Source organism: Manis javanica, chromosome 17, assembly GCF_040802235.1.
Source record: "Manis javanica isolate MJ-LG chromosome 17, MJ_LKY, whole genome shotgun sequence".
Classification (NCBI taxonomy): Eukaryota; Metazoa; Chordata; class Mammalia; order Pholidota; family Manidae; genus Manis; species Manis javanica.
In genome coordinates this window covers 64538971-64552042 of record NC_133172.1, presented here as the reverse complement: position 1 = coordinate 64552042, position 13072 = coordinate 64538971, and the positions used below count along the sequence as shown (strand labels likewise).

The window sequence follows — 13072 nt, the reverse complement described above, 5'->3', positions numbered from 1 at the left end:
TAACCCTAACCCTAACCCTAACCCTAACCCTAACCCTAACCCTAACCCTAACCCTAACCCTAACCCTAACCCTAACCCTAACCCTAACCCTAACCCTAACCCTAACCCTAACCCTAACCCTAACCCTAACCCTAACCCTAACCCTAACCCTAACCCTAACCCTAACCCTAACCCTAACCCTAACCCTAACCCTAACCCTAACCCTAACCCTAACCCTAACCCTAACCCTAACCCTAACCCTAACCCTAACCCTAACCCTAACCCTAACCCTAACCCTAACCCTAACCCTAACCCTAACCCTAACCCTAACCCTAACCCTAACCCTAACCCTAACCCTAACCCTAACCCTAACCCTAACCCTAACCCTAACCCTAACCCTAACCCTAACCCTAACCCTAACCCTAACCCTAACCCTAACCCTAACCCTAACCCTAACCCTAACCCTAACCCTAACCCTAACCCTAACCCTAACCCTAACCCTAACCCTAACCCTAACCCTAACCCTAACCCTAACCCTAACCCTAACCCTAACCCTAACCCTAACCCTAACCCTAACCCTAACCCTAACCCTAACCCTAACCCTAACCCTAACCCTAACCCTAACCCTAACCCTAACCCTAACCCTAACCCTAACCCTAACCCTAACCCTAACCCTAACCCTAACCCTAACCCTAACCCTAACCCTAACCCTAACCCTAACCCTAACCCTAACCCTAACCCTAACCCTAACCCTAACCCTAACCCTAACCCTAACCCTAACCCTAACCCTAACCCTAACCCTAACCCTAACCCTAACCCTAACCCTAACCCTAACCCTAACCCTAACCCTAACCCTAACCCTAACCCTAACCCTAACCCTAACCCTAACCCTAACCCTAACCCTAACCCTAACCCTAACCCTAACCCTAACCCTAACCCTAACCCTAACCCTAACCCTAACCCTAACCCTAACCCTAACCCTAACCCTAACCCTAACCCTAACCCTAACCCTAACCCTAACCCTAACCCTAACCCTAACCCTAACCCTAACCCTAACCCTAACCCTAACCCTAACCCTAACCCTAACCCTAACCCTAACCCTAACCCTAACCCTAACCCTAACCCTAACCCTAACCCTAACCCTAACCCTAACCCTAACCCTAACCCTAACCCTAACCCTAACCCTAACCCTAACCCTAACCCTAACCCTAACCCTAACCCTAACCCTAACCCTAACCCTAACCCTAACCCTAACCCTAACCCTAACCCTAACCCTAACCCTAACCCTAACCCTAACCCTAACCCTAACCCTAACCCTAACCCTAACCCTAACCCTAACCCTAACCCTAACCCTAACCCTAACCCTAACCCTAGCGCTAACCCTAACGCTAACCCTAACCCTAACCCTAACCCTAACCCTAACCCTACCCCTAACCCTAAGCCTAACCCTAACCCTAACCCTAACCCTAACCCTAACCCTAACCCTAACCCTAACCCTAACCCTAACCCTAACCCTAACCCTAACCCTAACCCTAACCCTAACCCTAACCCTAACCCTAACCCTAACCCTAACCCTAACCCTAACCCTAACCCTAACCCTAACCCTAACCCTAACCCTAACCCTAACCCTAACCCTAACCCTAACCCTAACCCTAACCCTAACCCTAACCCTAACCCTAACCCTAACCCTAACCCTAACCCTAACCCTAACCCTAACCCTAACCCTAACCCTAACCCTAACCCTAACCCCTAACCCTAACCCTAACCCTAACCCTAACCCTAACCCTAACCCTAACCCTAACCCTAACCCTAACCCTAACCCGTTACCTAACCCTAACCCTAACCCGTTACCTAACCCTAACCCGTTACCTAACCCTAACCCGTTACCTAACCCTAACCCGTTACCTAACCCTAACCCTAACCCTAACCCTAACCCGTTACCTAACCCTAACCCGTTACCTAACCCTAACCCGTTACCTAACCCTAACCCTAACCCTAACCCTAACCCTAACCCTAACCCTAACCCTAACCCCTTACCTAACCCTAACCCTAACCCTAACCCTAACCCGTTACCTAACCCTAACCCTAACCCGTTACCTAACCCTAACCCTAACCCTAACCCTAACCCGTTACCTAACCCTAACCCTAACCCGTTACCTAACCCTAACCCGTTACCTAACCCTAACCCTAACCCTAACCCTAACCCTAACCCGTTACCTAACCCTAACCCGTTACCTAACCCTAACCCTAACCCGTTACCTAACCCTAACCCTAACCCGTTACCTAACCCTAACCCGTTACCTAACCCTAACCCGTTACCTAACCCTAACCCTAACCCTAACCCGTTACCTAACCCTAACCCTAACCCTAACCCTAACCCTAACCCTAACCCTAACCCTAACCCGTTACCTAACCCTAACCCGTTACCTAACCCTAACCCGTTACCTAACCCTAACCCTAACCCGTTACCTAACCCTAACCCTAACCCTAACCCGTTACCTAACTCTAACCCTAACCCGTTCCCTAACCCTAACCCTGACCCTAAGCCTTTCCCTAACCCTAACCCTAACCCGTTCCCTACGCCTTTTCCTACCCGGTTCCCATACCCTATCCATATTTCTAACCCCTTCTTTTCCTATTGTCTGATTTCAAACAAAACCCCTATGATGGAACCTACTCTTCACTGTTCTAATCCTCCATGTCTTATATATTAGGCATTATTTTAATCCTAAATATCTACATTATAAAATCCCAATGCTCTGAACACTTATATTCCAAATGTAAGCTTCTAAATTAACTAAGCGACGTTACAAGGAAAAAGAACATTACGCAAACATATTTTCTTTGTATACATTAGCAATGAACACTCACAAAAGGAATTTTTAATTCTCTACTAAACAATATCAACATTAATAAAATACTTGGAAACAGAGTTAATTAAAGTGCAAGTATTATGCATTGAAAATTATAAAACAGTGATAATAGGAAAAATAAAGAAGAGCTCAATAAATGTAAGGTCCTGCTGTGGTGATGGCAGACTTAGTATCTCTAAGATGGCAATGGCAAAAATGCAACCTACAGAATCAATGTGGTTCCTATGAAAAGTCCCAACGCGTTTTGGGAAGAAATGTGCCAACTGATCCTGTCACATATGAAATTGCAAGGGACCCCAATGAGCCCTTGTAAGGAATCTTGAAAAAGAAAATCAAAGCTGGAGGCACAGGCTTCCCAAAACCAAATCTTAGTACAAAGTTAACAGTAAATGAAACGCTGTGACACTGTCATAAAGATACACAGTTGACACTTGGTAGTAGGCATGTTAACTCCACAGGTCCACTTAAACAGATTTTTTCCCCACAAATATATTGGAAAAATGTTGTCAACAATTTGAAACATTTCCTTTTCCCTAGCTTACTTTTCTGTAAGAATACAGGAAATAATATGTGTAATGCACAAAATATTGTTAATCAAGTGTTTATATTATTGCTACGTCTTCCAGTCAAAATAGGCAGTTTTAGGATAACAAAGTTTTGGCAGAGTCAAATGTTTTATGTATATTGGGACTCTGTGGGGTGTCAACACCACTAGCCCCCATGTTGTTCAAGGGTTATATACAGATCAACGTACCTGAATGGAAAGCCCAGAAATGGCCCTAACCACCAATGGCCAGTTGATATCTGACAAGGGTGGACAATATTAAATTATGGAGAAATAGTGTCTTTCCAGTAAATAGTGCTTGGCAACCAGCTGTCCACATGCAGAAGAATGAAAATGAACCCTAACTCATATCACATACAAAAATTAACTCAAAATACATAAGGGTGTATGTGTAATATGTAAAACATGGGGATAAATGTTCACGACCTTGGATTTAGCTATGGTTTCTCAGAGGTGAAACCAAAGTATGAGCAACCAGAGAAAGAATAAATTAATTTCCTCCAAATTAAAATCTTTTCTGCATCAAAAGATACCAACCAAGAAGTGAAGTCAGTCACAGAAAAGAAGAAAATATCTGCACATTGTACATCTGACAAGAGCCTGTTATCCAGAATACACCACAAACTTGTACAGTGCAACAAGACACCATCCCAATTTTTTAAATGGATGAGAGACTCCAAGACATACAAACACTCAACAAGCACATGGAAAGGTGTCACATAGAATTCCCTGCATACACATGGGAATGGCTATAATCAGGAAAACTGAAAATCACATGTTGCCAAGGTTGCAGAGGAATTGGAGCCCCTTACCTTTGCATGGGGTCAATGTAAAATGTGCAGTCTGTGTACAACAGCTTGACGTTTCCTCATAATATATAATACAATTACCTAATTGTGGGTAAACAGCCACTCCTAGATAATACCCCAAAGAAATGACAATGATGTTCAAACAGAAACTGGCCCATGAGTTCTTGGCAGCATTGTTCACCACAGCAAAAAGTCAGGAACAACTCAAATGCCCATCAAGGGATGAATGGATAGATAAAACTGGGTGGATCCATAAACTGCATTTTTCTGCCATATAAAGAAACAAAGGAAAACGGTCCACAGCCTTCTTGAAAACAGTATGGGGAGGAGGGAGGGCGTCCCCAGAAACTTGAACATACAGTAGATGTATGAGCAGCAATTCCATTTCAGGGCATCTGCCCAAACCACATGACAGCAGGGACTTGGATATTTGGACACCCATGTTCACAACTGCATGACTCACAATGGTTAAAAGGTGGAGAAGACCCATGTGTCCACAGACAAATGGATGAACAAAGTGTGGTCTCCACATAGTGAACAAGGGAGTCCTGGCACCTGCTGCATGGATGGACCCTAAAGCCATTTTGCTCAGGGAAATGCACCAGTCACAGAAGGATGAATACTATGTGATCCCACTTATGTGAGATCTGGTGGAGCCCATCTGAGCTAAAATCTCTGGAACAGTTCCAGAAAAAGGAAATGGGATCAGAATGGAAAGACATTTGCACACAGCTGGGGTAAGTGGAAACAGCTGTGTGAGGTCTACACACTGCATTATCATGTACAGACCCAAATACTTCCCTCATTTAGGTTCAGGTGGTGGCTCCCTATTTGGGGTAGAGGCCAAGAGCATTTTGTGTGAAGTGGTGGGTGTGGTAAAGTGGGACCATGGAGCACTTAGTGTAAAGAGTGTTTGTACTGACACTGCAAGTTTTCTGTGTGCTTGAAATGGCTGGAAAGTAAATGACTTTGCAGAACAACCATGTCAGTCCTGCACCAGAAAAGCAGAGCAGACATCACACCTGGTCACAGAGGCCAAGCCCTCCCCATTCGGTTCACCCGAAGTGGACCGCTACTCAGCCTGCGAGAGTCACTACAAGACACGTGGTAAAATTCCCTTGCAGACACTGGGCTTGGTTGTTGGGACGACCTGGAGTGGAACAGTGGGATTTTTTAATTCCAATATCCACACCACTCCACCAAAAACCTGTTACAGCTAAAAATAAAATCAATAATCTTACAGGATACAAAATCAATATACAGAAGTTGTTTGCTTCTGTTCACCAATAACCATCAGAAAGAGATTAAGAAAACAATGCCCTTTACAACTGCATCATAAAGAATAAAGTACCTAACAACAAGCCTAACCAATGAGGCGGGAGGCTTGAGGCCTAAGCTCTGAACACTGTGGACACTGCAGACTTGGACGGGAGGAGTTAGGTTATTACAAGTTCCATCCACCCACAGCAACCTGCAGACACTGTGGGACCCCCCACCGAAATTCCACCGCACTTCACACAGAACCAAACACCCAACAGGCTGAATGGAACCACACAGGACCCCATCCCCACAGCCATCCTGAGAAAGCACAGCCCGAGCATCATGCCCTGACCTCCCACTACACTGTGGACCTGTAGCAACCGAGACCCCGTGTGGCACCCAAGCAGAAGCAGGTGTGGAAACAGGACACAAGGCACCCTTCATCCCCCAACCTGCTCAGCCCGAAGAACCAGCTCAATAAGGCCCCCAGCGCAGCCCATGGGTGGGGGCCGCCCTCAGGGAGCCAGGCTGGGTCAGTGCCATGCTGTGCCTGGGGGGCCTCCCAGGCAGATCCCACCTCAGGGACCCTTCCCAGGAAACTGCCTCATGTGCTGGGTGCACAGAAAGGGATGCAGCCCAGGTAAGTGGGCTGCTTAAGCAGCCAAGTCCCCTCTGTCCCCATTCCCATCACAGAGTCTCATTAGGAAGGACACCTGCAGCCTGGAGCCCGAAGTGCACAGCGCGGAGACACGGACTCCAGGGGAAGCGCTGGATGCCACACACCCGCCCCGGCCCAGTCTCAGCCCAGGCCCAAACTTGCCCTGAGTGCCGCCCGCCACACCCTGAACTCAGCCACACCTGTCTAAGCCCAGGCTCCACAAAGACCCCGTTCCCCATCGCAGGCCTTCCTCCCCTGGCCCCTGAAGAGGAGCGCTCAGCAGGCAATGCACAGAAAGCTTCTCCTTACCTTTCCCTACTGCAGGTCCTCAGGAAACCGACCTGTCACTGTGGACACGGCCCACGGTGTCATGGAGCCACAGGGGAGCCAGAGCAATTCCAGCACCAGTTAGAGCCAGGAGAAAAGGCCTGCATCCTGACCAGGCATGCACCCCACTGGTCCACAAAGAGGGCAGAGGCATGGCTTGTGGGTCACGGTGAGTGGGGCAGGACAGCGCTCACAGCTCAGGAAAGGTGGTGCCCCCTTGTGGCTAAACTGATAAACCACAAATCTTTGGAAATTCAAGCCTCAATCGGCGCAAATTTCCTGTGTCTTCTCCACTTTGAGAATAAAAGGAATGAAATGAAGTAGACACAGGCTTTACAACTTACACCAAAAGTAACTCAAAATTCCCTATAGGCATGTTCCTTAGAAAACTAAAAATAGAAATACCAATTGACCCAGGAATTCCACTCTTAGGAATTTACCCAAGAAATATAATTTCTCAGATTCAAAAAGACATATGCACCCCTATATTTGTTGCAGCACCATTTACAATAGCCAAGATATGGAAGCAACCTAAGTGTCCATCAGTACATGAATGGGTAAGGAAGGTGCGGTACATAAACACAATGTGCCGGAATCCAGCTCAAGCAGGAGGGTGTGAAGCTAAAAAGGATGAGACGAAGTCAGTGCATGGAGAGACAAGACACACAGTAAGAGGGAGGTGGTCTCTCGACAAAGTGCTGATGACAACTTTATTCATACCATTTTGCACAAGGATATGATTATTTTTTATTGTTCTGTTGATTAATTGGTATAGGCAGTTGATTAATAGGTATAGGCAAGCTTTACTCTTTTCTCTTCTTTCTAATCTATTCATGGTTGGTCAAGTGTTAGGTGATCGTTTTCTGTTCCTTGACCGAAACTTTTTCTGGCAACATGCACTCTATTGTTTTATGTTTCTATGCTACACAGTTTCTAGGTAGTGCATGTGACCACAGGAGCATGCAGTATGTAGCAGTGACTATGGAGTCTATCAGCTCAGGGTGAAAGACAGGTCACTCACTACCACAGTAAGCTAGGCAGGTATGATCATCTATATTTTTAATGCAATGGGTACACTTTATCTTCTCAGAATATTTATTCTATCATAGGTAGATGCAAGATAAAGATAGAAAGCATGATTTAGAACTGTAAGAGGGCAAGTGTAGATGATCGGGTTTGTGCCTATAGACCAGGTATTAATCCAAGCCAGACAAGAGCAACAAAACATCCACAGGTGTAGACGATTTCTCTCAAAACTGGGGAGTGAGGTCCTAGGCCTCATCTCTGTTGGCCCCCATTTTCTCACCTGATGGCCCCCATGTGACTGTGCCTGTCTTAGGTTGTTCCTCCCTTGAGGAATCTTACCCACCTCTGACTAATCAGCCATCTTCCAGGGCCATACAGGGAGATGTAAAGCTGGTAAGTGAGAGAGAAGCAATGTTCTTTGAAAATGTTAGCTTTTCACTTCTTTGCAGATTTATGCCCCATGGCTTCTATGCCCAGCACTTGTCTTGAGATATTCTTATCACTTGGAAGAATTATGGTACTTGGTAATTTCATGTATGAGGCACAAATTCTAGTAAAGGGCTGTAATTAGGAAGGAAGAAGAAAAACTATAGAAGTAGCAGATGGAAGAAAACATGAGAAGATTAAGTGTCAAACAGGGTTATTCCATTCAGTATTCCCCTATAACTCTATTTCTCTAATTTTCCTATAAAACTCTTCATCACTAATTTCACTAGCATTACAAAAAAGAGGGGCATTCCCACTTAGGTGGAGATGGGGTAGTCAGTGTTTGACTAGCTACCTGCAGGTTTTGGTATTCTATGCCAAGATTGCCATCTGGCCTCTGCATGTTCTATTTTTCAGGACCACTATCATGAAAAGCTTCTGGGAAGTTTACGTTCTCCTCCTTTCCGTGCAGCTTAGCAAAGGTTAGCTTAGCCCTTGGCAACAATGCAAGCAAACACAAAGCCAATAGTATAATGGAGAATAACAAAATCAAGGTGGGTAATAGAGGGAGCCAGCTGTGAAGGCCCTTGACTTGTGGGGGGTCTTTCTCCAGCCTGAGCTTTGCTACACAGCTTGAGTAGCATTGCTCCCATCAAAAATGGAACACTACTCAGCTGTAAGAAAAAAACAAATCCTACCATTTGCAACAACATGGATGGAGCTGGAAGATATTATGCTCAGTGAAATAAGCCAGGTGGAGAAAGCCAAATACCAAATGATTTCCCTCATTTGTGGAGTATAACAGCAAAGTAAAACTGAAGGACCGAAACAGCAGCAGACTCACAGACTCCAAGAAGGGACTAGCAGTTAACCAAAGGGGAGGTTGGGGGAGGGCAGGTGAGGAGGGAGGGAGAAGAGGATTGAGGGGTATTATGATTGGCACACATGATGTGGGGGATCACGGGGAAGACAGTGTAGATCAGAGAAGACAAGTAGTGCCTCTGTGGCATTTTACTACACTGATGGACAGTGACTGCAATGGGGTACAGGGGGGACTCGATAATACAGGTGAATGTAGTAACCACAGTGATTTTTCATGTGAAACATTCACATGAGTGTATATCAATAATACCTTAATTTAAAAAAATTTTTTTAATGGGACACTCATTAAAAAAATTCTCCATAGGCAAATTTCTTATGCAAAATTATAAAATTTGTAGGTAAAAGCAAAATCTACACAACCTTGAAGACTTTCAACACCCAAAACCAAAGGTCTACCCACAAAAGGAAAAAAATCACATGGCCTTTATAGAATTATAATTTCTACTCTAAAAGACCTTTCTCAGAGAACGCAAATGCAAGACACAAACTGAAAGAAAATATGTTCAAAATACATATTTGATAAAGGATTTGTACTCAAGATATACAAAAATCCATAAAACAAAAATGAGCCATAAAAATATTTTACAATTTAAAGAAAAGTCTCACCTTAACATCCAAGAATTACATCACCAGTATTTAGACAACTACTTTGAAAAACCATGCCTCAACAAAAGCCACCATGCAATTTTACACAATAGCTCTGTTCATAAAGGCTAAAAACTTAAAGAACTCAGGATGTGTTTCAGCAGATGAATGCTTTGGCAAATTGGGGTACATCCATTACATCTCACTACAACTTGTACAGTGATTTGCCCAGTGAAGCTGGTGCCTTGATCACTAGAGGTTACACGTCTACCCCATGTGAGAAATGGTTTCTAACAGCTTCTTTGGGAATATGAAGGCATAGGCCTTGGGCCAGCAGAAGGCTTCAGTCTTCCCTGTGGGGTTGGAATGCATCGCCCTCCCAGTACGCAACATAGATGCATTCACCAACCTGGAAGCTCTCCAAAATCCATATTTTGAGACACTGGTATGACGTATTATTAACTCCATTTTGATCTCCTCCCATTTCTCTGGAGAATGGAGGGGTGAGGCTGAAAATCTCAAGCTTCTAATCATGGCTTGGGCTTTCTGCCTGTCAGACACCCAGAAGAACCCACCCAGAACCACCTACTTAGAACAAAAGATGCCACATTTACTCAAGAAATCCCCAGAGCTTTAGGAGCCCAGTGTCAGGATTGAGGCACAGACCAACATACATTTTTTCTACTGTACTTCCATGTTCATGGTGGCTAATCCCAGGGAGAGGGCTGGGAAGTCGTGTTTCCACTATCCCAGGAGAAGGAAGATTTAAAACAGAAATTAAGTTCAGGTATACCAAAAATATAATGTATAACGTGTGACCCCAAGATGTACAGACTGAGATTCCAAATAAAAGGCCGATTTACCTATAGTGACAAGTATCAGCTTCCACGGCTATTTGAGGGTCTGAGAGGCTGTGTCTCTAACTGTCCATTTGCAGCTCTGGGTGGGGAGTGAAGGCCCCTCCCCCAGGGTGATGGAAAGAGCCTTGTGCTCAGAGGAGAAGCCTGTCTTTTTTAAAATTCCACATTAAATAATGTGAACATTAATAAAATACTAAGAATAGACTTAAGGTGCAAATGTATATTGAAAATTATAAAACATTGATAATTTAAAAACTAAGAAAGATTTAATACATGTAAAGTCTACTCATGTTGATGGAAAGACTTAAATACTGTTAGGGTGGCAATGACACAAATGCAACCTACAGAGTCAATGTGATTTCTTTGAAAATTCACAGGCTATAATGTACCAGCTGATGCTGACACGTGGAATTTCAAGGGAACTCAAAGAGCCCTTGAAAACAACCTTAACAAAGAAAATAGAAGCTGAAGGCTCATAGCCCCCAATATCTAATCTTAGTACAAAGTAACAGTAAATAAAACACTGTGACACTGGCATAAACATACACAGTTGGCCCATGGACAGCAGGGGTGTGAACTGCCCAGGTCCACTTGAGGGGATTATTTTCCACAAATATGTAGAAAAAATGTTTAAAGGCTTAAGATGATTTGAAACATTTGCTTTTTTCTAGCTTACCTTACTGTTAGAATACAGCACAAAACATGTATCATGTACAAAATATGTGTTAATTGACTGTTTATATCATTGGTAACTCTTTCAGTCAAAATAGGCAATCAGATTTAGGATAATACTTAAGTTTGGGGGAGTGAGATATTTTATGTGGATTCTGACTCTGTGGGATGTCAGCTACACAAAACCCCATGTTGTCAAAGGTCAACTGTATGTATAGATCAACAAAACTGAGTGGAAAGCCCAGAAGTGACCCCAACCATCTACAGTCAATTGCTTTCTAACAAGGGTGGACAACATTAAATTAGGGAAAAAATGGTCTTTTCAGCAAACAGTGCTGGGCAAATGACTGTCCATGTACGGAGGAATGAAACTGAACCCTTAACTCATGTCACATACAAAAATTAACTCAAAACAAAGGGCTTACATAATAGGTAAAAGTATGGACTCTAGAAGAAAACATGAGGATAAACGTTCATGACCTTGGATTTAGCCATGGTTTCTCAGATCTGACACCAAAGGACAAGCAACGGAAGAAAGCATAAATTAGAGTTCCCCCAAATTAAAAACTTTTCTGCATCAAAAGTCACCAACCAGAAATGAAAAACAGCCACAGAATGGAAGAAAATATCTCCACATTGTACATCTGACAAGAGCGTGTAACCCAGAAAACACCACAAACTTCTACAAGGCAACAAGATAACACCCAAATGTTTAAAGCGGATGAAAAATTCCAAGCAAGACATACAAACGTTCAACAAGCATATGAACACAGCAGTACTTGCTATGGAAATGCAAATTAAGCCACAGTGACCACCCCCTGCAAGCACACAGCAATGACCATACTCAGGAAAATTCAAAATCACGTGTTGCCAAGGATGTAGAGGAACTGGAGCCCCTAACTTTTGCTTGTGGAAATATAAAATATGTAGCTTGTCTACAACAGCTTGGCATTTCCTCATAATATATAATACAATTACCTAATTGTGGGTAAACACCCACTCCTAGATATATATACCAAAGAAATGAAAAAGCTATTCAAACAGAAACTGGCCCATGAGTTCTTGGCAGCACTGCTCACCACAGCAAAAAGGTAGAAACAAATCAAATGCCCTTAACGGGGTGAATGGATGAACAAAACAGGGTTGACCCATAAACTGCATGATTCTGCCAAATACAGAAATAAAGAAAAATGGTCCAAAGCTGCTTTGAAAACTGTGTGTGTGGAGGGCATCCCAATAAACTCGAGCACAGAAGTAACATATGATTAGCAATTCCATTTCAGGGCATTTATCCAAATGACATGAAAGCAGGGACTTAGACATTGCACACCCATGTTCACAGCTGCATGATTCACAACAGCCAAAAGGTGGAGATGACCCAGATGTCCAGACAGATGAAAACAATGTGGTCTCTACACAGTGGAGTAAACAAGGAGTTTTAGAACCTGCTACATGGACACCAAAGGCATTATGCTCAGTGAAATGTGCCCCTCAAAGAAGGACAAGTACTATGTGATCCCACTTATGTGAGGTCCTGGAGAGCCCAACTGAGGTAAAGTCTCATGAACAGTTCCAGTAAAAGGAAACTGCATCAGGACAGAAAGACGTGTGCACACAGCTGGGCTGGGTGGTGACATCTGCGGTGGGTCTGTGCATTGGATTATCATGTGGAGACCCTAATACTTCCCTAAATTTGGAGTCAGGTGGTAGCTTCCTGGAAGCATGTCCCTGTTTGGGGTTAACTCTCCAGCATTTTGTGTTTAGTGGCCACTGTGGTGAAGTGAGACGCTAGGAAATTCAGTATAAAGAGAATCTGTACTGACACTGCAAGATTTCTGTATGTTTGAAATTGCTGGAAAGTAAATTACTTTGCAAAACAACCATAAGAAAAGCAGAGGAGACATAATACCCTGTCAAGAGAGGCCAAGCCCTCCCCATCCAGTTCACACGAAGGGGGCGCTACTCACCTTGCAGGGGTCCAGGGATCTTTAGAAGGCATGTGGGACGACCCCCTGTAGCCACTGTGCCTTGGGCGTTGGGACGACCTGGGGTACAAACAGTGGGATTTCAGAATTCCAGTTTCCCACCCTACTCCACCAAAGACCAATTAGAACTAAAAATGAATTCAATAAACTTGTAAGATACCAAAC

General features: G+C 44.0%; 1 long non-coding RNA gene across 1 annotated transcript in view; it reads right to left on the bottom strand.

Moving 5' to 3' along the window:
* Positions 1–2567: 2567 nt before the first annotated feature.
* Positions 2568–13072, bottom strand: part of LOC118967543 (uncharacterized) — a 37638-nt gene continuing 27133 nt past the window's right edge. The window contains exon 4 of the long non-coding RNA XR_012126638.1: positions 2568–12967. This is a non-coding gene — a long non-coding RNA (uncharacterized lncRNA). The remainder of the gene's footprint in view (positions 12968–13072) is intronic.